The sequence below is a fragment of the Pristis pectinata genome, chromosome 6, assembly GCF_009764475.1.
Source record: "Pristis pectinata isolate sPriPec2 chromosome 6, sPriPec2.1.pri, whole genome shotgun sequence".
Classification (NCBI taxonomy): Eukaryota; Metazoa; Chordata; class Chondrichthyes; order Rhinopristiformes; family Pristidae; genus Pristis; species Pristis pectinata.
Genome location: NC_067410.1, coordinates 61,273,052 through 61,297,267, shown reverse-complemented (window position 1 = coordinate 61,297,267; position 24,216 = coordinate 61,273,052). Strand labels below are relative to the sequence as shown.

The 24,216-nt window shown below is 44.4% G+C and overlaps 1 long non-coding RNA gene across 2 annotated transcripts in view; it reads left to right on the top strand.

Moving 5' to 3' along the window:
- The window catches only part of LOC127571663 (uncharacterized), a 51,333-nt gene extending 39,378 nt beyond the window's left edge, over positions 1 to 11,955 (top strand). The window contains exons 3-4 of one of the 2 annotated variants that reach the window (XR_007956498.1): positions 7,458 to 7,584; positions 11,012 to 11,955. This is a non-coding gene — a long non-coding RNA (uncharacterized LOC127571663). Of the gene's footprint in view, positions 1 to 7,457; positions 7,585 to 10,992 lie in introns of both variants that reach the window. The other variant, XR_007956499.1, reaches the window with a different exon arrangement.
- Positions 11,956 to 24,216: the final 12,261 nt, after the last annotated feature.

The following is a 24,216-nucleotide window of genomic DNA, read 5'->3' as shown; positions in this document are numbered from 1 at the left end:
CTAAAGGGACGTCCCTTTATTCAGAGGCTGTGCCCTCAGACCCTAGACTCCTCTGCTCATGGAAACCATCCTCTCCACGTCCACTCTATCCAACTCTTTTGGTATCCGGTAGGTTTCAATGAGATTCCCCCCCACCCCCAAACATCCTTTTGAACTCCATCGATTACAGGCCCAGAGCCATCAAATGCTCCTCGTATGTTAAACCTTTCATTCCTGAGATCATTCTTGTGAACTTCCTCTGGACCCTCTCCAGGGCCAACATGTCTTTCGTTAGATACAGGGCCCAAAATTGTTCTCAATATTCCAAGCACGGTTGGACCAATGCCTTGCAAACCCCGGCAGTACGTCCTTGTTTTTACGTTCTAGTCTTCTTGAAATGAATGCTAACATTGCATTTGCCGTCTTTACTACTGACCCAAACTGAGTTAACCTTTTAAAGGAATCTTGAACCAGGACTCACAAGTCCCTTTACACCTCTGATTTCTGAATTTTCTCTCCATTTAGAAAATAGTGTACTTTATTCTTCCTACTAAAGCTTCTACCATTCACCTGCACACACAGAGCAATTTATAGTGATCACTTCACCAGCCAACCTGTACACCCTTTGGGACGTGGGAGGAAACCAGAGTACCCAGAGAAAACCTGCATGGTCACAAGGAGAATGTGCAAACTCCACACACAGCACCAGAGTCCAGGATCAAACCTGGGCCACTAGAGCTGTGAGGCAACAGCTCTGCTAGCTGCGCCACTGAAGCAGAGGTTAACGGCACAAAGACTGATTCCCATCTCAGAATTGGCTGTTGGACATCTACGTGAACTGGAAAAAGACAGCACAGGACAAATCTTAGGCTTGCTTGTTGCAAACATGGTTTGTCTGGATGTTGCTACGAGGTGCCATATTTGTTGGGGTGGGGTGATATAATGGAATGTGCATTCTTCTAGTGTCCTAACTCTGATATTTCTTGCACATACCTGTGCCTTTTGTGACCCCCTCAACAACTACTGGGTTTGCAACAGATGAAGAGCCTTCAGAAGTACAATCACAAGCATCATCGGGATGATGACCAGTTGTTGAGAACTGAAGATTGCCCAGGTTACTAAGTGTTTTCCTTGAAGCAGTGCTGTGAGATCTTTTACATCCCCTGTAAAAACGAAGATGGAGCCTCAATGCACCTTCTCATCCGTAGGCCGTCACCTGACACTGCCACACTGCCTGTTGGTCCATGTTTTGCGCTCAAGCGCACAACCTACCGTCTGGATGGTGGGACCTCCACCCACTCTGCTACAGTTAGAACCAGGTTCAAGGAACCTCTGATGGCAAACAGCCTGATCATTTCAGGTGGAGAGTCTTCTCAGCCTACACCAAACAACCTCCCTGGATCATCAAGAGCTGGCCAGTGTCTTCAGTAGAGAAGCTAGCTTGGACCCTGTCAGCCTGTAGTTTGAGGATGTGCCTGTGGCGCCTTCTTTTGAGGAGCACCCTGTAAATGAGATTGACTACTTATTTGGGGGGTGTTAAGAGGAGGAAAGGTGGATATGGAAGAAGCTTATTGTCATCTATTATTAATATATATTCTGTTGTGTGCAACTTGCTGCAAGACTGGGGGGGGGGAGGAGATGATTTTTTTTCATTGGGAGGTAGATAACAAAAGATAACCGATAGGGTTGAGTGAGTGGAGTTGACAGGAGTTGGCTGGGTGTTTAGCTTTGTGAACTTTCCCTGTCCCCTGACAATCTGTCTTCTAGGCTCTGGTACCATGGCGCCAGCAGTTGAGGGCTGTCCGATGATTCAAATTCTGGCGGTCTCTGGAAATGTTGCTGGGGTAACCCAAGTCGCGCTTATTATCTGCTCCTGGAGGCTGGTTATCCCAGACCAGTTATAGTGATTAATTTTCCCCCATCCTTGCCTGCTCAGGGTGATTAAGGAATTACTTTGCTTTTTACATTGTTCTGTTGATTAAAACTCAATTTGCAGGTTGGAATACATTGTTTAATTCAGCAAGCTAGTTACTTGTTGCAGGACTAGTCAGACAAGATGTAGAGACATCTGTCATCAACATTACCCCCAACCCCAGTCACATGACTATGAATAAAGTGTTCAGATATTGGGTGGTTATACAACTTCAAAGTGTGACTGACACAAGAAAAGATTTGATGAATATTACCTGGGATACCGTGGAGAACCACCGAGCCCTTCAGTAAAATGCCCTGGTCCCTTCAACATCCATCACTGAGCAGATAGGACCCCGGTTTAAAGTCTCTTTGTGATTTACTTCATTGATAGAATAAAATCAAGGAAGCTGCCAAACCCAGTAAAAGAGACAAGGCTATGGTTTACTGTTTCTGAAAGACAGCATTTCTGACACCGCAGTCCTCCCTGGGTAATGCTAGCCTAGGTTTTGTCTGCTGGTCTCTGGTGTGGAAGTTAAGTTCATGAGCTTCTGACTGAAGTCAGATGGCTACCAACTAAGATTAACCATCCATGGCAATGCCTTGTTGCCACTGATTACCATCCTCCCCATCGGGAGGTGATATGAGCACACGAGATTCCTTCTAACCATTAAGGGAATTGAGCCTTTGCTGCATATTACAGATCCCAGGATTTGCTTGTTCCTTGGAGTAGTAGTGAGCCACACAGATGGGTGTTGGTTCTTGATTTTTATTTTAATTTCAAAAATCAACTTTATTCAGAAAAATATGTAGAGGAAATGCAAAGCAATGTAAAGACATGTAGCAATTAATTATGCCATTAAACCAACAAATAGTCTTACAAAGCACCAACGTCATTAGTGCTTCACTGTGAAGTGTTTGAGAGGCTGTTACACAGTACCAGTGGTGAGAGGACACTAGACTGTGGTCCTACCCCACAGAGCCTTTGTGGTGACTGTACCGAGCTTCAGTGCGTCCCTCAGCACGGACTCCTGATTCAGTTGCCCCCTTCCATTTCCTTTCTCGCTCTCCCACCTTGCTCTTGTTCTCTCACTCTGAGGTGCAGGGAAGAGAGTGGTTTAATGGTGGCCAGCCTTGGTACTGCAGCTTTCCTGTACAAAAGCAGTAAAAAAAAGACACGGTTTCTGAGAGTTATTGAGCTGGTTTAATCAGAGGCAACTGCACTGAGTGACCTTGTGGTCAGTGTCTGTTTATCTCTTCTATCTGCTTTTCCAGCTCGGTACAGTAGGTTCTTTCTGTTCAGGGCCATGTTCAGGGCTGGTTGGCAGATAGTGTCTTTGATTCTTGCTTTCCTTGCCTCAGACCATCTCCAACCCCCTCCCACCATCCCTAATCCCCACACATTGTCCCAGCCCAGGAGAGGTTCCGTGATGTGTGTGTATGTGTTTGTATAATTGCTTCATTCATTGCATGTCCCCTTTTTCTAAAATCTTGGCACGTGAACTTTTCAGTCTCATGCCCTACCAGTAACATACAGGAGGTTCAGGGAGGTATCTGGGACATTTGCACCCTTGTCTCCTCTGATAGGATGAGCTAGTGGCACTGAGGAACTCTCCTAGACAACACGTTGCAGGAGCAATGTACTACAATCAAAGGTGGTAAAAAATGGCTGTGTGAGAAGGGACTGTACACGGAAAAGAACCTTTGCGGTATCATTGAGGTGGGGAAGCCAGCTTTCTCTTCTGGTTAGAGTGATGTATAGAGGATCCAGTGAAATCCCAAGAATTCCACTGCCCTGAATTTAAATGCTGAAGTTCTCCTTTCCTGCAGTTTGCTTATTAATTTGGCCGAGTGGGAATTCTGTTGAAAGAAGCATGGTGTAGTGTGATTTGGAATATTTGCAATGCCTATGGCCCTGGGGGACAAAAGCCGGCCTTTCTATAAAATGTCTTTATGGTATAGTGGACATCTAAAAGGTCCACCCAGCTGATTTATTCATTTATTGTCGTGTGTCAGCAGATGGCAGTCAATCTGTGCATCATAAAATTCCATACACAACTGTAAGAACATAGGAAAGAGATGCAAGCCACAAAGCTCCTTGAGCTTGTTTCAGTAGTCAGTGAGAAGCTGGTTGACCCTCTACCTTGCCTTTGCTTGCTGACCTGGTCCACATCCCTTGATTAGTGTGCAAAATTACATGAATCTTGATTGTGAATACACAGTGAGTGGATGTCCATGTCCGACTGAAGGAGGGAATTCCAACTTGAAGAAGTTTTTCTTCATCTTGGTCTTAAATGCCTGCTGATGACTTCTGATATTTCCCCAAATGGGCTTTAAGATGGTCAGTGCAGATTCAGTGGGCCCAATGGCCTGTTTATGTTCTTTATAACTCTGTAATTCTACTTTTGGAATTTGCATCTAGAGGAAACGACCTCTTGGCATCCACCCGTCAATCCCTTTTGGAACACTGCACATCAGTGATGTTACCTTCTCATTCTTCCACATTCCAGTCCCTGTTGTTCCATGTTGCTTGGTCACAAACAGGAAAAATCCCTCCTCTCAGGAATCCATAGTAAATCTGCACCCACCATATCCAAGGCAGTACATCCTCCTTTTGGGAAACCAAATCTCTATACAGTTCTTCACGTGGTTTCATCAATGCCCCGTACAGTTGAAATGTGATCAACCCTCTTGCAAGCCATTATACCATTTTTGCCTTCCTAACTTCCCGCTATACCCCAATGTCAATGTTTTGCCTTCCCTAGACACAGTCCACTGTGTACCTGTTTCTGAGTTTCTCACTTTTTATTAATCTATTATTTTGCCCCCTCATGTTTTCTTACATTTGTATGGCATCTGTCACCTTCCCTGTTCACTTAATCCTTGTGGCATCCTGTATCCTTCTGCAAATCTCAAATTTCCACTGCACATGGTATCCAAGTTCACTGACGTTTCAAAGTTGCTTAATAGAAATTGGAAATAGTCGAGGTCACACTAACTGATTTTCCTAATAGGTAATATCCTGCTCCCTGAACAAAACGTGTTTATCTTTTTGCATTTGTTCCCCTTAACCATAAATAATTGCTAATATTATCACAACCAATTTTTAAAAAAAACAACCGGAGCCCTTATTTTGTGGCATTTCTGAAATGCCTTTTGAAAATTGAGATGAACCAGATTCATTGCCAATCTTGCCCCACCCCACCCCACTTTATTGACCGTGTTAGTTACATTCAAAAAAAAGGTATTAGATTTGTCAAACATAAATTTTCCCCTTCACATAACTATGTTGACTACCCAACCATATGACTTCTTAAGTTCCCATGAGGGCTGTAAAATTCACAGTAGTAAATTTCTGAGATTTGAATATGTTGATGTTTGCTTTTGGGGAGGATTTGTTTTCTTTTAGTCACATGTCGACTCAGGAGTTTGCATGTCAGGTGCCTTGTGAGGAACTTCTGCAGTTCCTTGCCACCAGTCTCAGTGCAAGTGCAAAGCTCATTTATTGTCTACGCATATGTGGCCATTGTGTTCTGCCTTGCGTTGCCAGGGTGATGACTGTGGTGTTCCATTAACAAAGCCTGAGGCCTGCTGATATAGGCTGTCCATTAGCCTTGGGTCTCAGCTGACCAGTAGATTTAAAATTTTGCAATAATTACAATTAACATGGGATTAACATTAATAATAGGTTCTGGTTGAATTGCTCAACAGACCTATAAATTAGTTGAGCTGTCTTGTTAGTGTTGGCTGTGAGATGGCTGTTGGCCATGTCCCCCTATACCTCTATCTTACTACTGACCATACTTCTATTGAATCTCCTTGCAACAAATCGGAGCAGGTCAAAGACCCCGCGTAAGGTTCTTTTCCGAATGAAGGCACCAGCAATTCAGCTCCCCTTTGGTACCTTGAAACTTTGGCTAAGCAAGTTGGTGCTGAATCAGTCTGGCTGTGGTTGAAGGAAGGGTGGCGGGGGGGGTGGTGGGACATGACCACACACTTCACTCTGCTGGCCCCTCATTCTATTATGCCAGTCTTTCAGATTGGCTTTACATCACTAAAACACTTGCAATTAATTGAAATTTAAATCCATGCTCTTTGTGGGTGTATCAGGTTGCTGGTACTTGGTTATCTCAATGCTCTGGCGTAGGGCTCGGTACAATCACAGTGTCTCAGAGTAAGGAAAGAGGCTCTTCAACCCACTGAGTCCATACTGACCATCAGCCACCCATTTCCACTAGTCCTACACTGATCCCATTTTATTCTCTGCACATTCTCATCAACTGCCCCCAGATTCTCCCACTCGCCTACACACGAGAGGCAATTTTCCACAGCCGATTATCTCACCAACCTGCACATCTTTGGATGTGAGAGGAAACCAGAGCACCTGGGGGGAAACTCTCAGTCACAGTGAGTGTGTTGATGCCACAGAGGGAGACCATTCAGCCCTTTGAGTTTATGCATGCTTTCAATGCATTTCCATCAGTATGCATCCATGTAAACCACTTTCTTTTATGTACCCATGAAATCTCTGATTCTCCTGCTGCCCACCTACACGAGAGGCAATTTGTAGCAGCCAGTTAACCTACCAACCCGCGCACCTTTGGGATGTGGGAGGAAACCAGAGCAACTGGGGGAAACCCACGCGGTCACAGGGAGCTCGTGCAAACTCCACAGAGATGGCGCTGGAGGTCAGGATTGAACCCAGATCACCCAAACCGCAAAGGCTGATCAAAATTCCAATGCAACAGTGACTGCCTGAGGGAAATGTTAGCTAAAGTAGGACACAGCAAACAGCCCAAGAAACAGACTGCTGAAGCTCATGGATCTTTTGTCTATTGTGTTGCATGTTGGTTGCTTCTGACTTTAGGGTATGCTAATATTGCATACATCTGGTTTGCTGTCTGAACTTAAGGTGCAGTTTGATGAGACTGAATGTTAAAGGGTGCTAAATAGTTGCTTGTGTGGAGCTCCTGTCATGGTAGAGTCTGCCACTTTTTTCATTGGTGACTGAGCCCTTTGCTACTGTCTCTGTCTTCAGTAGCTCTGCACCCCTGTGTCACACAAGCACTGGAGGGCTGATGTTGAGGTACTGCTTTGTGGTTCAAAAAGGCTGCAGTGTGGTCGTATTATACACTCGCCGTTGAACTGTGCTGAAATACTGGGGGGGGAGAGGAGGAGTGGTTTGGGTTTGATCGTCTTTTAATGGCTTGATCTTGAGGTCCCCTTCTGTGACTCCTGCTGACACGGTAATGCTTTGCTGGAGTGTTTGGCCCGGGAGTGCCCGCTGTCTGTTCTGTGACATGCACAATGCATTAAGAAGCGTGCAGTATACGGACTATGCTGTGGTGTGGAGTGGAGTCTGCTCTTGGTAAACAAAAGCCCGCTTTCCCAGTGGAGTGTGGCCTGGGAATTATTTTATGGAAATTGTAGATACATTCCTTGTAGATATTCGTGCTTTCTGATGAGTGACTACTCTACTGTTTGGATACCATGGGGGAATTAACTGTAAATATTGAAGTGTAGCAGTGCTCCTATTCATTTCTAATACCGTGCACATTTATTCACAGGGCACAGAACAAAAGCTCCTGGTAACCAGCTCCAATATCTTCCAAAGAAATGTCATTGAATGCTGATTTTTTTTTAAACTCTCAAAAGCTGTGAATGACCTGGGTAACATTTAACTTGCTGTCAACGGTAAGTACAAGATGAGTGACTACCATCATCCCCACTCTTCCTCTTCCTTATTTCCTTCTGGATATTCTCTCTATCCCACATTTCCTCCTCCTTTTCCACATTTTGCCTTTTTCGTCCTGCACCGTTTCCCCATGAGGACCTGTCTTGGGGAGGCCTACCCCCACCCCATATCTCGTCCCCATCCACTGCTGGACAACGTCATCCAAAATCTCAGCATTTGATTGCACATGTATGCAGTTCTTTCCAACACCTCTCCTCACCCCACCGCTGTACCTCGATTGTTAGGCAGCTTGTCCAAATCCAGTGTTACATGAACAGAAATGCCCTCCAAATGATGGGTAGACGGTTTTCAAACTCCATCACAAGCTTTTGCCAACAAATCCATCCCTCTCCCTGGGTAACAGTCTGATACAGAACCTGATTGTTTAATTTAAAAAAAAACAGAAAATGCTAGAATCTCTTAGCAGATCAGGCAGCGTCTGTGGAAAGAACAGTCAATGCTTCAAATAGTTCTGACAAAGGCTTGCAAACGCGAAACGTTGACCGCTTCTCTTTCCAGATGCTGCCCAACCTGCTAAGTGTTCCCAGAATATTTTTATTTGTTTTATTTCAGATTTCGAGCATCTGTAGTCTCTTTCACTTTTCTGATTTTATTTACAACTAGTGTACATTTGACACCAAGATAAGCTTCACCTATCAGTGCCTCTGCCTTTCCCACCTCCAGAGCTTAGTTCCTGCTGTAGCTATCTGCTGCAGAAACCCTCATCCCTTTGTTGGTCAAGATCTCATTTATTCCAACACGTTATTCTACTTGAGGTCATCTGTGACTTGCCACCCTTGCCCATCATCCCTGCACTTACTGACTTGTGGCCCCTAGTTAAGAAACTAATCTGATTTTCAAATTCTCACTTTAATTCCTTCTGTGATCTCGCCCTTCATATCTTTCTAAGTTCCTTGAGCCCTTTAACCCTTGAGTTATTTGCTGTCCTCTGATGTTTGGTCCTGGGTTTAAGAGTTCCATTTTTGGCCATTGTGCATTCAGCTGCTAAGAGCTAAGCTCTGGAATTCCCTTCTGAAAGCTGTCTACCTCTTCTTCAAAACACTACCTTCTTAACCAAGCTTTTGGCCATCCAGTAGTATCTCCACAGAGTCAAATTTTGGGTGCCTTGAGATATTTGACTACCTAATGGATGTTGTCATTGAAGTTATTTCCTCTCTTGCATTCTCCACTCAGAACTTCTCCTTTCTTCCCCCATCCCCTCATTGATTCCCACCTTCCCAACATCCTACCTTCCCTAACCCAATTAGCACAGGTGTCACGGGTAAAAGCAGCCAAATCTCCAAGTTTGGTGAGATTGCCAAGCCTTTTCTCCCAAGACCAGATGGGGCCATTTATGAGAATCAGCTGGGGTTTCTGCTGATGCCTACTGGAGAGGACATGGGATGTGATTATCTACAGACTTTGATGCTCCTCCAAGACCCCTGGCGTAGTGTGCAGGCAGATTGGTCTAAGGTGTAACCTGATCCTTCCCTCACTCCCAACGGACTAATTTTGAAAGTGTTGAAAGCCCAATAATCCTTTGAGTCTGCCTCTCCGTGTACCCTACCAGAATGAGGTGGATGAAGACGTGCTCCCTTCCATGTGGAATGATGTGGTGTCTCATCCATTGAGCTCGTTTTCCACTGAATGTGAACCCTCGAGCCCACTAAAATCCAATGCCTAAAAATTGTCAGTGTTACTTGTCCCCAGTGCTAGAATATCTTCACCTTTGATTTGGAAATACCACTCCAGAGACTTCTGTGGAGTGCCACTTTCTCATACATTCTCCTATTTCCTTACGACACAGGAGGAGGCCATTCAAGTCATTGGGCTGGTGCTGGCTCATGGAGCAATCCCATTAGTCTCTCTCCCTCCTCACCTATTTCTTTGTAACTTATTCTCTCTCTCTCTCATATGCCCGTCAACAACCCCCAGATTCTACCAAGCGTCTAAACACTCGGAGCAATTTGCAGCATCCAATTGATCTCCTGACCCACGCGCCTTTGGGATATGGGAGGAAACTGGAGCACCTCGGGGGGGATATCCACGTGGTAACAGGGAGAACATGCAGCCTCCACACAGACAGCACCCAAGGTCAGGATTGAGCTAGAGTCTCTGGTGCTATGAGGTAGCAGCTGTGCAAGCTGCACCACCTGAGCCACACCTCTGTCCTTTTGGGTAAAAAGATGTCCTGTTGACTCTCCAGGGCAAGGGAGCTCTCCCTGTCCTGGACACACACTTCTCTCACCGCCACTAGAAACAGATAATCTAGTCATTATCTCTTGGGTTGGGGGGGGACTTGGGCAACCGTGATTATGCTTGGGAAGGAAGTTGAGTCATAAAGTGTTGGGCTTACAGAAGACTCTGAATAAAAACCAAATCCTTTTGTTTTAAACTCATACCCCGAGTTGAGGGCAGGGCAGAAAAATGCATGGCTCTGAGCACCCAAGCGTAAAAATTACTGCTCGTATGTCACACTGCAGTGTGCAGTACCCCCTCCTCGAGGCTGAGACATTGCCTGAGCTCCTTGCATTGTTTGTTTTGAGAATAGCTGGTAGCTACTTTTTTAAAATGTGGTGGGGGTGGGGTAGAAGAATTGGTAGGGGAGGGTGGAGTTTCTTTCTTTCGTTGAACTCTTAACAGTCCATTGTTAAACTCCTGCTTTTACTGGCCATCTGTAAGCCCCTGCTAGAGAGCTGTGCACACATAAGCCCCCTGCCCACAGGGAGGGGGCAATGACCCTGAAGGCTCCATTGAATTCTGACTGGCCCTGGAATGCACGCTGCATTAGTCTGCGTGACAATGATGATTGATGCCTCCAGAGTAGCCTTTGTTAGGGTCAGGGTGGAGAGGTTACCGAGGGGCTGGGATGGGGGGGTGGGGTGGGGTCAGATGCACAATGGAGAATGGGAGCATTTGAACCTGCCCCTCTCCTTCCCCCTTCCAAGCGTGAGAACTGTGGCAAAGCTAAGCGTCGGAAGGAGACCTGCCTGCTCCATTTAATCAGCTATCTGCCCATGCAGTCACTGAGAGATGGCTTCACCGGACAGGCTTGGGATCAGCGCATCCTGGGAAGGGTCATGACCTCTCGTGTGTCGTGGGGGGAAGGGTATCCATACTCCCCTGCAGATGTTTTATCAGAGGGACAGATGGATATTTTGGCTGACTGAACAGAAGTATCTTTTAACAGCTTGCAGGCCAAATGGAATTGCTAATGTGAAGCGTTTTTTCTTTTCTGATAAGTGCACAAAATTTAGCTTGGTGAGGTCTATACTCCTAACCCTGGCCTCTCCTTTCAATAAGTTGAGTGCAAACGTGATCACTAAAAACGAACAGATAATAATGAAAAATGTCTTTTGTGAAAACAGCCTTTGTGGTGTGCTTCAGGTAAAGAAGAAAAAGAACATTCCATGACTTTGAGCTGATCCTGACGAAAACTGGGGTACTTCTTGAAGAGTTTTTTTTACGACACTAAGCTCCCAAAGGGCACTGTGATGATAAACAGGTAATCTGATAAACTGATATTGGATAAAGGCTGGCTAAGTTATTAGGAAGAACTCCCACACTTTTTGAAATAGTGCTATCGAGTCTTGTACAGCCACTTGAGAAAATGAGGCTTGATTCATTATCTCGCCCTTGAGGATGCATGGGATTTTCATTGCAGTATGTCCTGGGAGTCCATGAGTGAGACTTGCATCTAAGTCTGAAGTTGATGGATGCCATGGTCAACTTACTCTTCAAGCAGGAGTGTTGCAATTAATTCCAATAGCGATGACCCATATCTTTGATATTAGCCAACAGCTTGTTCGCCGTGGTATTATTAACGCATTTTTTTGAACAGTGGGGCAAGGAGATTTAAACAAATGTACGAATGCTTATTACAATCATTTGGCATCCATGGGGAATGGGGGATTGCTGGTTGCATGAGAATTGCTCCAAAAAATCAAACACTGATATTCTATGCATAAACCTTTAAATAAATTTCTGAGCTCTTTAGCCTTTCAAATAACAATGTTTTACTCTGTAATTCTACATTTTAAGGCTAAACAGTTTTAATATAAAATACAGAGAAAGTAAATCAAATGAGTGACTGTACTCACCATCATATGAAGTGCAAATCTTCAAAGAGGATGTTGCTGCTAATCAGCCTTAGTTGCACCGCCCTTGTGTGTAAACATAAAAATGTCACGCCTATTTTGTATAACACTTGAAATAAAATTCATTGCTTGAGCTAATCTTCATAAAAACAAATTGCTTATTATTCTTAAATTTTTGCTGGTCGCTTGAGAATTATGGATGCATAAATACCAGATAAATGAGAGTTTACTGTAATTGGCTGTAAAATCCCCCACTAGCAATGCCCGACTCTCTTATTAATGCAACTAGTCACTGCCCTTTATTGGTGTGCAGTGAAGTTTATTGCAGCTAACTCATCCAATGCGCATAAAAAAAAAGTTACTAGTTTTTAAACAAGAATATGAATTGTCAGGTTAGGCCAAGGAGCATCTGGTTCAAATCTTAGTGTGTGCTGATCGATTTCAGTCAGAGCATCCAAACACCCTGTTGATATTTGCATTGACTCTTGGGTGATGTCAGCTGTGGTTCCTGCTCCTGATGGCTCCATCCAGTGCCTGGTTGGTAATGTGTGTGATAGTTGGGTGGCAATGGATTAGACATTCCTAAAGAAGGGCTGGATCCCATGAAGAGCGGCCTCTGTTGGGTGAGCAGGGCATAAGTGGATGGAACCAACAAAGTGGGATCTATGTTCTTACTGATTGATCATGGGGGTAAAGGACTTGGGACAATGGTTAGGTTCACTTCTGTATTGGCTGCAATCTATTCTATGTTTGAAGTTTACACCATGTTCTGGAAGCCTAATTTAGAAGTATTTTTTAACACTGCTTCATCAGCAAATTCCATTTAACACGCCTTCCCCTCCAAGACTGGTTACTTCCATTTCTCTGTATGGTGATTTGATTGGTATGTACTGAAAGGCCTGTGATTTACTGGAAGGTTCACCGTGCCTCTGGAGAAATACGTTGTCATGGAAACCATTATGTGGCCATCTGTCCGAGTCGTGCCAAAGTGCTGACAGTGCAGGTAGTGATGAGGCCTTCTACTGCAGTGTAAGCACTTAACGTGCTCCTCGAACACACCATCTTCTCCGAAGATCTGTCGAAGATGCAGTGTCGATTTGTGCAGCAATAATTGTGTGCATAGAATGTTCTCTCTCTCTCTCTCTCTCTCTCTCTCTCTCTCTCTCTGCACCTTTGCTAATCGCTTGGGCTTCAGTGTATCAATTGCCACAATCAAGCATGCTCATTTTATTCTTAAACTCTCACAGAAGCTGAGCATCCAGTAGTGCGGTGGCTCTTTATGTGGACTTGTATTCCAGATACCTGCTAAATACACTGAATGAGGAAAGTTCAAATTTTATAGTTTACAGAAAAAGAAAAAAAAATCAGCAGAGCTGTCAGATCGGGATTATAATTCCAGCACTGTCTTCAATATCTTGCATAGAAGGAAACCTACCTGGCTTGCGTGCAATTTCAGTCGTACACGAGTTAGAACACTTATGATACCAAGCAGGGTGAGAGGAGGTTGTGGGAGGGATATAGACAGATGAAGTGAATGGGTGAAGGTGTGGCAGGTGAAATATAAAGGGAAATCATTTGTTTTTGGTAGAAATAATAGAAAGGCAGAATACCTTTTTAAGTGGTGAGAATTTGGTAAGTGTTGGTGTTCAGGGGAACCTGGGTGACCTTGCTAGAAGCACTGGAAGTTAATGTGCAGGTACTGCAAGCAATTAGGAACATTGGCCTTTCTTGCAAGAGGATTTAAGTGCAAGTATAAAAATGCTTTGCTGCAGAGGCCACTGCAATATTGGTATCCTACCCAAGGATATGCATCCACCAGAAGGTTAACCAATTTGATTCCTGGGTTGACAGGTTTGTTGTACGATGAGAGATTAAGCAGACTGGGCCAAGGTTCTTGGGTTTAGGAGAATGAGAGGTGATCTCATTGGAGTGCATGAGATTTTTGTGGGGACTTGACAGTAGTGTTGATGTTTCCCACAGCTGGGGTATCTAGAACTGGAGAAAACTGCCTCAAGACAAAGGGTTGGACATTTGGGGCACTTTTGGAATTCTCTATGAAAGATGGTTTTGGAGGCTCAGCCACTGAGTGTATTCAGGATGGTGTTCAGTGTTTTTAAGAAGTTGAAATTTAAGGTGTGCCTGATTAATTCCGGAAAGTGGCACTGAGGTAGAGGGTCAGACATGATCTCGTCGAGCGGCAGAACAGGCATAGGGGCCAAATGGCCCACACCTATTTCTCGTGTTCTTACGGAGCACCATGTACAGATCTGGTCACCACTTCACAGGAAAGATGTGACTGCACCGTAGAGGGTCCAGAGAGATTTACAAAATTGTTGCTGGGACTGGACAATTGCAGCTGTCAGGAAAGATTGGATAAGGCTCATGTTTTCTTTGGAACAGAGGAGGCTGAGTAATTTTAAGAGGTGCATGACATTTTGAATGGCCCAGATTAAACAAGCAGGAATGACTCCTTTCCCTCTCTAGATGAATCAAAAACTGGGGGTGCAGAGTGATTAAAGGGCATCACTGAGAGGGAGGGAAGGAAAGAGAGAGAGAGAAGTATTTTTGCAATTCTGTGGATGTAGTTTTGCCACAGGATCTTGTGGCAAAACTAATACAAGACAGCAGTGCCCATGAGACAAAGAAGATTTCTTTCAAAAGTAAGTAAACCCACATTATTAGTAATTTTATCTGTGGTCGTTGTGTGTCTGCTGTTGCTCCGGTTCTAAGCATTACTTGTTGCAGTTGTGGCTTCGTGTACAGGGGCATAGAGCTGCTGAGGCAGCAGTGTTGTAGGCAAAAGGATTGCATGACTGCTGCACCTAGATAATGTGGCCTTGTATTTGCAGGAGAGAGAGGGTTCAGCTGCAGATCCCAATCTTGAGTGACTGTCTTACTGTGAATCAGAGCCCCTGAATGTCTGTGGAGAAGCCGAGGGTCAATGAGCAAGGCGTGCTCCAGTGAGTGCTCTTGGGCATTGCTTGCCATTGGTCATGTGCCCTCTCTTCAGCACCTTGACTTGGCAGAAACCCACCCATGGCACTGTTCTGTTCACTTCATCCCTGTGTGTGGATTCTTCTCTGGTTTCCTGACCTGTGGCTGATCACGTGCCGGCAACAGTTGTTTCCTGTGGAGCCAAAGGGGAAGGAAGAACAATTCTGAATGCGAGGGAAAGTTTTTTTTTATTTGCAAAGGATTGTCCTTCCCAGTTTTCACTCTGAGCTGCTTTGCTGCCTCCCCTCCTCTCCGCCTCCCTCTGCTCGCGAGAGACCCCTCCACTTGAACCTCTCTCTCTCTCTTTAGAAAGAGGTTTAAATACGAAAGATAATTTAACATGGCAAAAGTTGAAAAAGGGAAGTTTCTCTAAATAATTGCGATCAGTAGCAGTGGGAAAACCATTTAAAGATTTAATTGAGGATCTCCTGTTCACGCAACCATTCTTCTCCTTTGACTTTGGATCAAAGAACTTGTCAGGCTAAATGCAACTTGATTAATCTTGGGGAAATGGTGTTACCTGAGATCACAGAATGAGGTAACTCCATGTCAACAGAGCTTCGTTCAAAGGTTAAAAAATGAGAGATGAGGTAGTTTTAAAAAATGCATATTAGTATGAAATATGAATTTTGGTAGAGTTATTTTCAGTAAGAGATAGCAGCTGAAATATGTGATACAGGAGTTGAGAGGGAGAGAATAGCTGCAGATGCCAGAGGGTGAGAGTACTCATTAGGATAAGCTGTTGTTTCATTGAGGATTGTTCTTCAATTATAAACTCTTGGATTTGCTAGGAACGTAATGAATGAAAGAAAATTGATAATCTATAATAAGGTTCTGTCTCACAAACTTGAGTATTTTGAGGAAATGACAAAGATGATTGATGAGGGTAGGGCAGTGGATGTTGTCTACAGGAATTTTAGTAAAGCACTTGACAAGGTCCTTCATGGTAGCCTGGTCCAGAAGTGGTAAGTTGCATGCAATCCATTGGTGAGCTGGTAGATTGGATCCAAAATTGACTTGGTCAGCTGGAAGTGTCTTTTATTATAGATGAACAATTTTCTTTCATTCATCGTGGTCCTAGCAAATCCAAGAGCTTAAAGGCTTCGAGTTTGTTCCCAGGCTTTTTTTATTTGGCCAGTTACTTGAGGCTGTGTGTATGGTAAACTTGTTCTTTTGTTTGAAAGGTCCAATCCTACATTCATTCCTGTAATTGGTGTTTTTGATGGTCTATCAACACATGTGCAATGAAAAACTTACTTGCAGCAGCATCACAGGCTCATAGCATCAGATATACAACATTCACAAGATAAACATAAATTAACAAAAATTATACACAATTATACAAGAGAGAATAGAATTAGAACAAAACAAAATCAACTGGCGTGCAAAGTGGTCATAGTGTTGCTGTACTGAGGTAGTGATTAGAGTTGTCCTTTCCTCACACAGATGTTGATCAACCTGCTGAGTTCCTCCAGCAGATTGTACGTTGCTCCAGGTTCCAGCATCTGCAGTCTCTTGTCTCTTTCAGATCCCTTGCTGGGCAACCATCAAGACGTAAGCCACCTCCATCCCACCGTGTCTGTTTTCAGAATCGGCAGCCTGCTCAGCAGTTGTACGGACCCGGACGTGTTGGAAAGCTTGGGAATGGGGTTTGTATAGGTGGAAGGGGGGAGGCAGGTGTTTATTCTGGGTCTGCAGTGCCAAAGTGCAAATAGTGGTAGGTAGTGTAGAATGAATCCTAGCTACACTATTTACACTTCAAGCACTGTTGTATCCAATTACTGGTTGGGGAATAACGAAAGAGTGCCATCTGACTAGGCTTCTATTGTGAGTAAAGCCCTTGCACCTGGAAGGATTCTTCATTTCTGTAAAGTTGTGACAAGGTATAACTGCAGCCATACCCAGGTCTGTATTGGTTGACAAACTACACCGATTTTGAACAAAGCAGCTGCCTAGCTCTGTGTTTGGCTTGTCCCATTGGCTTTAGCTTAGGAAACTTTCCCCACACCATGGGAAATCCTCTTGACTGTCTGATATATGGCATTGGGACACTGGTTGCATTTCCAGTGCTTAATACAGTAAAACTCCAATAATCCAGTACGCTTGGAACTTTGATGCCGGACTGGCAGATCTTCCAGATTTTTGCATGTGATTTCTACTAATACCCCCAACAAAATTTTGAATTCACTTTTTAAAAATTTAACAAGTTGCATGTTGTTTAAAATTTTTCAGTGAATCAGGGCTCTGGTGAGTCAAAAGAGAGCACGGCAAACATCACCCGGTGAGCCAGATGCTGAATCATTGGGATTTCTGAATAGTTGGACAGGAATTATTGGAGATTTTGTACGGACCTCTGTCTCAGAGGGTAGTGAATTTCTGGAATCCTCTGCCCCTGAGCGTGGTGGAGGGAAGATTATTAAATATGCTGGAAATAGGTGAATATTTAAAAGATTGAGGGGAACTGGTACAGAAGTTGATTCCAGCATAAATTGGCCATGATCATATTGAATTCTGGGACAGGCTTGAGGGGCCGAGTGGCCTACTCTTACTTTTTTGTGACCATTCTTCAACGGTGCATGGTATGTCAGCAAGGTCTTGAGTTCAGAGTTGGCTCACGCATGGTGACAACTATGTGATACAGAGAAAATGCAGCACTGACTTGTGAAATGGGGGCTGAATGTGTTCTGGGAGAGCAGACCTGTGTCTTGTATAACCTGTACCTAGCTTCAATATTTAGTAACATGATGAATGAATTGGAAAATTTGTTCTCCTGGGCAGACGAATGATCTTCATTATGCATTGAAAAACCTTGTGGTTTTAACGTCCTTTTTTGCTGTCCTTTTGAACAGGGTTTGTACTTGAGAGAGTACAGCCTTCCAGTGTTGTTCTCTCTCCTCTGTGTCTGCCCTATTACTGCTGGATTCTCTAATGTTGATTTGTTTGAATTTCTTTGCCTTCTGCAGCCTGCTAAAGCCCTGACGATTGTCGATCTGAAGTCTGACTGCTTTTCTCTCATGTTTCCTTTGGATGTCCTGCAGATTCCAGTGAAGATGAGGGGACAACGGTGAGCCCAGCAGGTACAGATCAAATCCACAGCTGATGTTTGCTTCAACTTCTACCTAAAACGTTAAAGCTAGTCAGATATGAGGAGGGGGGTAGGGAGGAGGGAAATTTCTTTTGTGCCCGATGAACATGCAACAGTTTAAATATTGCCGTACCCATCATGGTGCCTATAACTTTCTCAGGTTGAAGTGGACCAACAGAATGTCCATGCAACCCAAAAGTGCTTGTAGTGCAGGTAGTCACATAGAAATCTACTGCAGAACAAACACTTTCAGCGTTGCTTGAACTTGCTCACCTGGACTACCTTGGAATGAGGTCAGCTGAACGTCTTGGGTGACGGACTGGTTAGGTAGGTTCAAAGTCCGAACCTCTGATTTGTCATTGGGATATTTATCAAGGCAGAATGTTTTGAAATGTGACAACAGCCATAACGGCTGCTTGCTTTACAGCCACCAGGGTTCTGCTAAGAACCAGGTTGTCCAAATGCTACCTGTGACTTTACCTTAGCACTTCAGATCCCTTAAGCAACCAATGATCTGCTGGAGGAACACAGTGGGTCGAGCAGCATCTCACCTTGCCTGCGATTCAAAGTCAGAGTTTATTGTCATATGCACAAGTACATGTATGCACAGGTGCAATGAAAAACTTGCAGCAGCATCACAGGCACATAGCATCAGATATGCAACATTCACAAGATAAACGTAAATTAACAAATTATACACAATTATACGAGAGAGAACATGATTAGAACAAAACAAAAACAAAATCAACTGGAGTGCAAAGTGGTCATAGTGTAGCTATACTGAGGTAGTGATTAAGGTTGCCCTCTCCTCCCACAGATGCTGCTTGACCTGCTGAGTTCCTCCAGCAGATTGTTTGTTGCTCCAGATTCCTGCATCTGCAGTCTCTTGTCTCTTTCAGATGCCTTGCTGGGCAACCATCAAGATGCAGGCCATCCCTCCTCTTTTCCTTGTTCTTAGTTACATTTTGCTTGCACCTTCCCTGTTGGGGCAGGGAATTCAGCAGATCAATTTTCATCAGACCTAAAGCAGGTTTGGGGAAACTGAGACACAGAACGGCCATGATCTAATCCAAAGGCAGAACTGGCTTGATGGGGTGAAATGGCTTATTGGTGTGGCTCTGTTCCTAATTTTTGTAAGGCAGTTGTTTTGAACAGAGCTGGTGCTGGGACTCTGTCAACTGCTGAATTAGAGCACCGGGTGTTCCATGGGCTTTTGACAGGAGACGCTGGGGACAGTGATGCTAATTCCTCCTCGGATGGTGTCGGAATTGACCTCTTGTGCTGCCGACGGGCAGTTAGTTTTGCTGGCTTTGCAGACAGTTGTCGATTCTTGTTGCTGTGCAAATCCACGCAAAACTGACTGCATCGGCAATGGTGGAGCTGCTCACCCAGAGGGAAGGCTGGTCAGTCATTCTTGGACAGCATTCATCCCATCCCAAGCATCGTGCCCTTTGAAGTTGTAATCAGAGACCCAAGGTCGAATCAGAAGGGCTTCGGGGATGGGTGGAAGCAACGTGACTGGACCAATTGAATGTATTCCTCTTTTTGGGTGAGGTGTGGGTTTGGCACTGCCTGCGATAGGAGCTATTTTGAATAAGGGAATAGGAGCAGTAGTGGGTCACTGGGCCCCTTAAGCCTGCCCTGCCATTTAATACAATCATGGCTAATCTACACCGGGCCTTTCTCTCCTGTGCCAGTTCCCCATAGCCACCAATCCCCCTGATCTTGCAAAAATTTATCTACCTCTTGTGGTCACCAATACAACAGCAATAATTCTGTGTTCTGTTGGCATTAGGACTGCATTTGTTCTCCTGTTTTAATATGTGATCCCCAGACGAATTCAATGTAAAGTTCTCCAGCCCCGTCACCCTTGTAAGAATTTGGAAGCTGCTCTGTGACATTCCAGACCTTGGAAACTGCCGAAGTCGTATCGTGCTACAAACTGGAATAACCATGGAGTGTGTACGAGAGCTGGGATCTCGCCCCTGTTTTGTGTAGGTTGGGATGGGCAGCAGTATTTATGGTTGGTTTGATATTGCACTTGTCCCGGCCTAAACAGATCAAGAGGAAGCAGTCGCCACGTCGTGTTTGTGAGGAGTTGCCAATGAGTTGGTTACAGCTGAGTCGAGAGGACTTTGTGCTTGCTTTCCCTCGTAGTTCTTCCAATAGTAATCCATCCACCAACTTGGCTACTACCTTCATTCCCTCCTCTCCTACGCTTGCTCCTCACCACCTGAATCTCCACCATGCTCCTACATGACACTTCAAACGTGCTTAATTGGCTCTGAATCACAGTTAAACACCTGGAATTTTAACTGTCCTACCTCCATTTTCCTCCCAATGCTCTCAGATCTTCTTCTCCGCCCTTGCTCTTTGCCTGCTCCCTCTCTTTTCTCTCATCTTTTATCAAGACTAGCCAGTGTTGAGAGGCGGAGACTGGAGCAATTGCTGGGTTTCCCATGAAGCATTGCACTTGTCTCGGTCCGACAGTGCTGGTACAACACCACGCCTTGGGGCTTCTGCTTGGCTGTGCCAGTTCTATCACTGTTTCACCAAACGCAGCTTCTGAAGGCAGCTGGGGTGAATGGTCACTCCTGCCCTATTGGTGTGGACCATTTGAAAATCTGGAGTGGGTGAGGGTTGCAGTTTGGAGGGTGAAATATTTCTGTCAATTCATGGAGAGATACAGCATGAAAACAGGTCCTTCAGCCCACCAATTCCGCACCGACCATCGAGCACCCAATTTTTACACTAATCCTACCCTAACGCGTTATTTATTCTCCACACATTCCCATTAACTGGCCCCAGATTCTACCACTCATCTACACACTGGGGGCAACTTACATACTGACCTGCACATCTTCGGAATGTGGGAGGAAACCGGAGCACCCAGCAGAAACCCATGTGGTCACAGGGAGAATGTACAAACTCCACACAGACAGCACTGGAGGTCAGGACTGAACCTGGGTCACTGTGAGGCAGTGGCTTTATTAACTGCAGCACTTAGTGCTCAGTCCCCAGCCAGCCATGTGGTGACCCCTGCTGGTAAATTGGGAAATAATTGGGTATCACTAAATATCCCTTCAGGTTGAATAGGTTACAGTTGCATGTGAAGATGCATTGATATGAGCAATACCACATTGAAGCAGTTCTCCCCAGGGTGTGGGAAAATAATTGGGGAGAAGGTTTTTAAAATTATGAAATTTGAGTTTTCTTTCCTGATACTGGTTTGGGTTCTGCCAATTCTTGCCCTTGGTGTCTGTCCCCTGGTAGGTACTATCCCAACTGTTGAAGAGCATCTTGCTATACAATCCGTATGAGTGAGTTGCCAGTTAGTAGGATGGGTGTGTGCACCTCGGAATTGACTGTAATATGCCTGCTGGGGAGGGAATGGGAGAGGAAACTCCCAAGAAGCAGAAGAATAGTCCAGTTTCTTGAAGGTACATGCCCATTGTTTTGTATTCTGGACTGGACTGGACTCTGCTTCATCAGCTGTGGGGTTGGATCATAGATTGTACCAAGCTACACCTCTGCTGGTTTGTGTTGTAATTTTGATGACTAGAAGGTTGGGGCATACTTAATAAATATTAATTCCTCAAAGCCTAAGACTCTTGCTCTTCTTTCATGACTTGTCCTATACAGATTGGCTGCTTGTAACTGGTGTACTTTTGAAAGATGATTAATATTTAATTACTGGATGAATTGTGTGTGGAAAGAGTTACTGTAAAATAAAAATGTTGTGAGACATATCAAGCAATCAGAATAAACATTCTACTGATTTTTGCCTTCTGAAATGAGGCACAAAGCTATAAGAACAAGACATTGGGGAGAGGAAGAAATATGTGAAACAAATGCAGTAGATCATTCTGTCACCTGGATGAACCACAGTTGCTGCACAAAAATCTGAAGAGCATATGGGCTTGTTACTAGTGTGGGCAGAATTTGTGCTAATGGACTTGTATTCTGAGGAATATTAGAACATAGCACAAGAACAGGCCCTTCAGCCAACCATGCCTATGCTGACTATGATGCCAATCTAAACTAGTCCCATCTGCTTGCACATGGACTATCTCTCTCCATTCCCTGCCTGTTTGTGTGTCAGTCTAAATGCCCCTTAAATATTGCTATGGCTTCTGCTTCTATCACTTCCCCTGGCAGTGTGTTCCAAGTACTTATCAGTCTCTGTGTAAAACAAGAACTTGCCTCCTAAATCTCCTTTAAACTTTCCCCCTTTTAACTTAAACTTATGCCCTCTAATAGTTGACATTTCCATCCTGGGGAAAAGATTAACTGTGTACTCTTTCTATGCCTCTTATAATTTTATATACTTGTACAGCATTGGACACTCCAGAGAAAACAATCCAGGTTTGTCAACCTCTCATTATAGCTAACACTCCAATTCAGGCAATGTCCTGGTAAACCTCTTCTACATTCTCTCCAAAGCCTTTAATGTGGTGACCATAACATTATACATGACTTGCCAACTTTTATACTCAGTGTCCTGATTGATGAAACCAAGCATACCATACATCGTCTTTACCACCCTATCTACTTGTGTTGCTACTTCCAGTGAGCTATGGACTTGCACCCCAAGATTCCTTTACACATCAGTGCTCCTGAGGGTCCTGCCATTTACTGTATACTTTCCTCTTACATTTGACCTCAAAATGCAACAGCTCACACTTGTCCAGGTTAAACTCCATCTGCAATATTTCTACCCAAAGTTCCAACTGATCTATATCCTGCTGCATCCTTTGACAACCTTTCTTGCTAAACACAATGCCACACTAATTTTCATATCATCTGCAAATTTGCATCCAAATCATTGCAAACAATAGAGACCCCATTGCTGATCCTTGCAGAACATCACGGGTCACAGACCTCCAGTCTGGAAAATCGTTACTCTACCACTACCCTTTGCCTTCTACGACGGGGCCAATTTTGGATCCAATTTACCAATTCACTGTGGATTGCAAGTGATGTAACCTGGACCAGCCTATCATGAGGGATCTTGTCAAATGCTTTACTAAAGTCCACTGCCCTACCCTCATCATCTTCATTACAACCCCCCCCCCCCCCCCCCCCCCCCAAACTCAAATTTCACTTCCCATGCACAAAGCCGTGCTGACTATTCCTAATAAGTCTATGGTTTTCAAATGCTAGTAAATCCTGTCTCTAAGAACCTTTTCCAGTATTTTCCCCTACCACTGATACAAGGCTCCCTGGCCTATAATTTCCTTGTTTGACCTTATTGCCCTTAAAAGAACAACATTGGCTATTCTCCAGACCTCTAATACCTTGCCTTGTGGCTAAAGAAGATACAAAGATCTCTGTAAAAGCCCCAGTAATCTTCTCCCTTACTTCCTTCTCTATCCTATGATAGATTTCATCAGGCCCTGGGACTTGTCCACCTTAATGTTTTACAAGATGCCTGACACCAACTCCTTAATATCAAATGCCCTAAAATATCATGCTCCTCCCTAATTTCACCATCACCCATGCCCTTCTCCTTGGTGAATACCAATGCAAAGTATTAATTAAGAACCTCACCCACTTCCTCTGGCTCTAGGCATAAATCCCCTCCCTTGTCCCTGAGTGGATCTACCTTTTCCTTAGCTACCCCCTTTGCTACTAATGTCTGTATAAAATGCCTGGGGCATCTCCTTATCCTACTTGCTCAGGATATTTTATGGCCCCTTTAACTAGAACAAAAAAACTAGGAGGGCTAAATGTTCCAGAGGCCACACGGCAGTTTGAAAACTTTAAATAGCAAAGTGACCATGAAGCTACTGGATTGTGGTTAAAATCTGGTTCATTAATATCATTCAAGGATGACCTGTTTTGCCCCCTGCAGAGTCTTAGCATGTGACCTCCCTCTTCCAAAATGGGGCAACGAAAATAGGTTCTATAGCTGTATAAAGAGTAAAAGGGTGGCTAGCGAGAGATTAGGTCCCGTTAGAGATCAGCAGGGCTGCCTATGTCTTGAGCTGCAGGAGGTGGGTGGGATTATTAATGAATATCTCTTCTCGGTGTTTACTGAGGAGAAAAAATCATGGTTGCTCAAGAGATAAGGGGATTGAGTGGAGATGTTTTGGAGGAATTCGTATTATTACCAGGGAGGAGGAGGTATTTACAGCCTTGCAGCACATTAAGGTGGATAAGTCCCCAGGGCCTGACCAAGTGCATTCTCGGGGTTTGTGGGAGGCTAGAGGAGAAATTATAGAAGCCCTTGTGGAGATATTTGCTTCATTGTTAGTCACTGGTGAAGTTCCCGAGCACTGGAAGGTGGCTAACATTCTGTTGTTTTAAGAGGGGTAGCAAGGACGAGCCAGGTCAGCCTGACACCAGTGGTGGGGAAGATACTAAAGGGAATTCTGAGGGACAGAATCTACCAGCATTTGGATAGACAGAGTCTG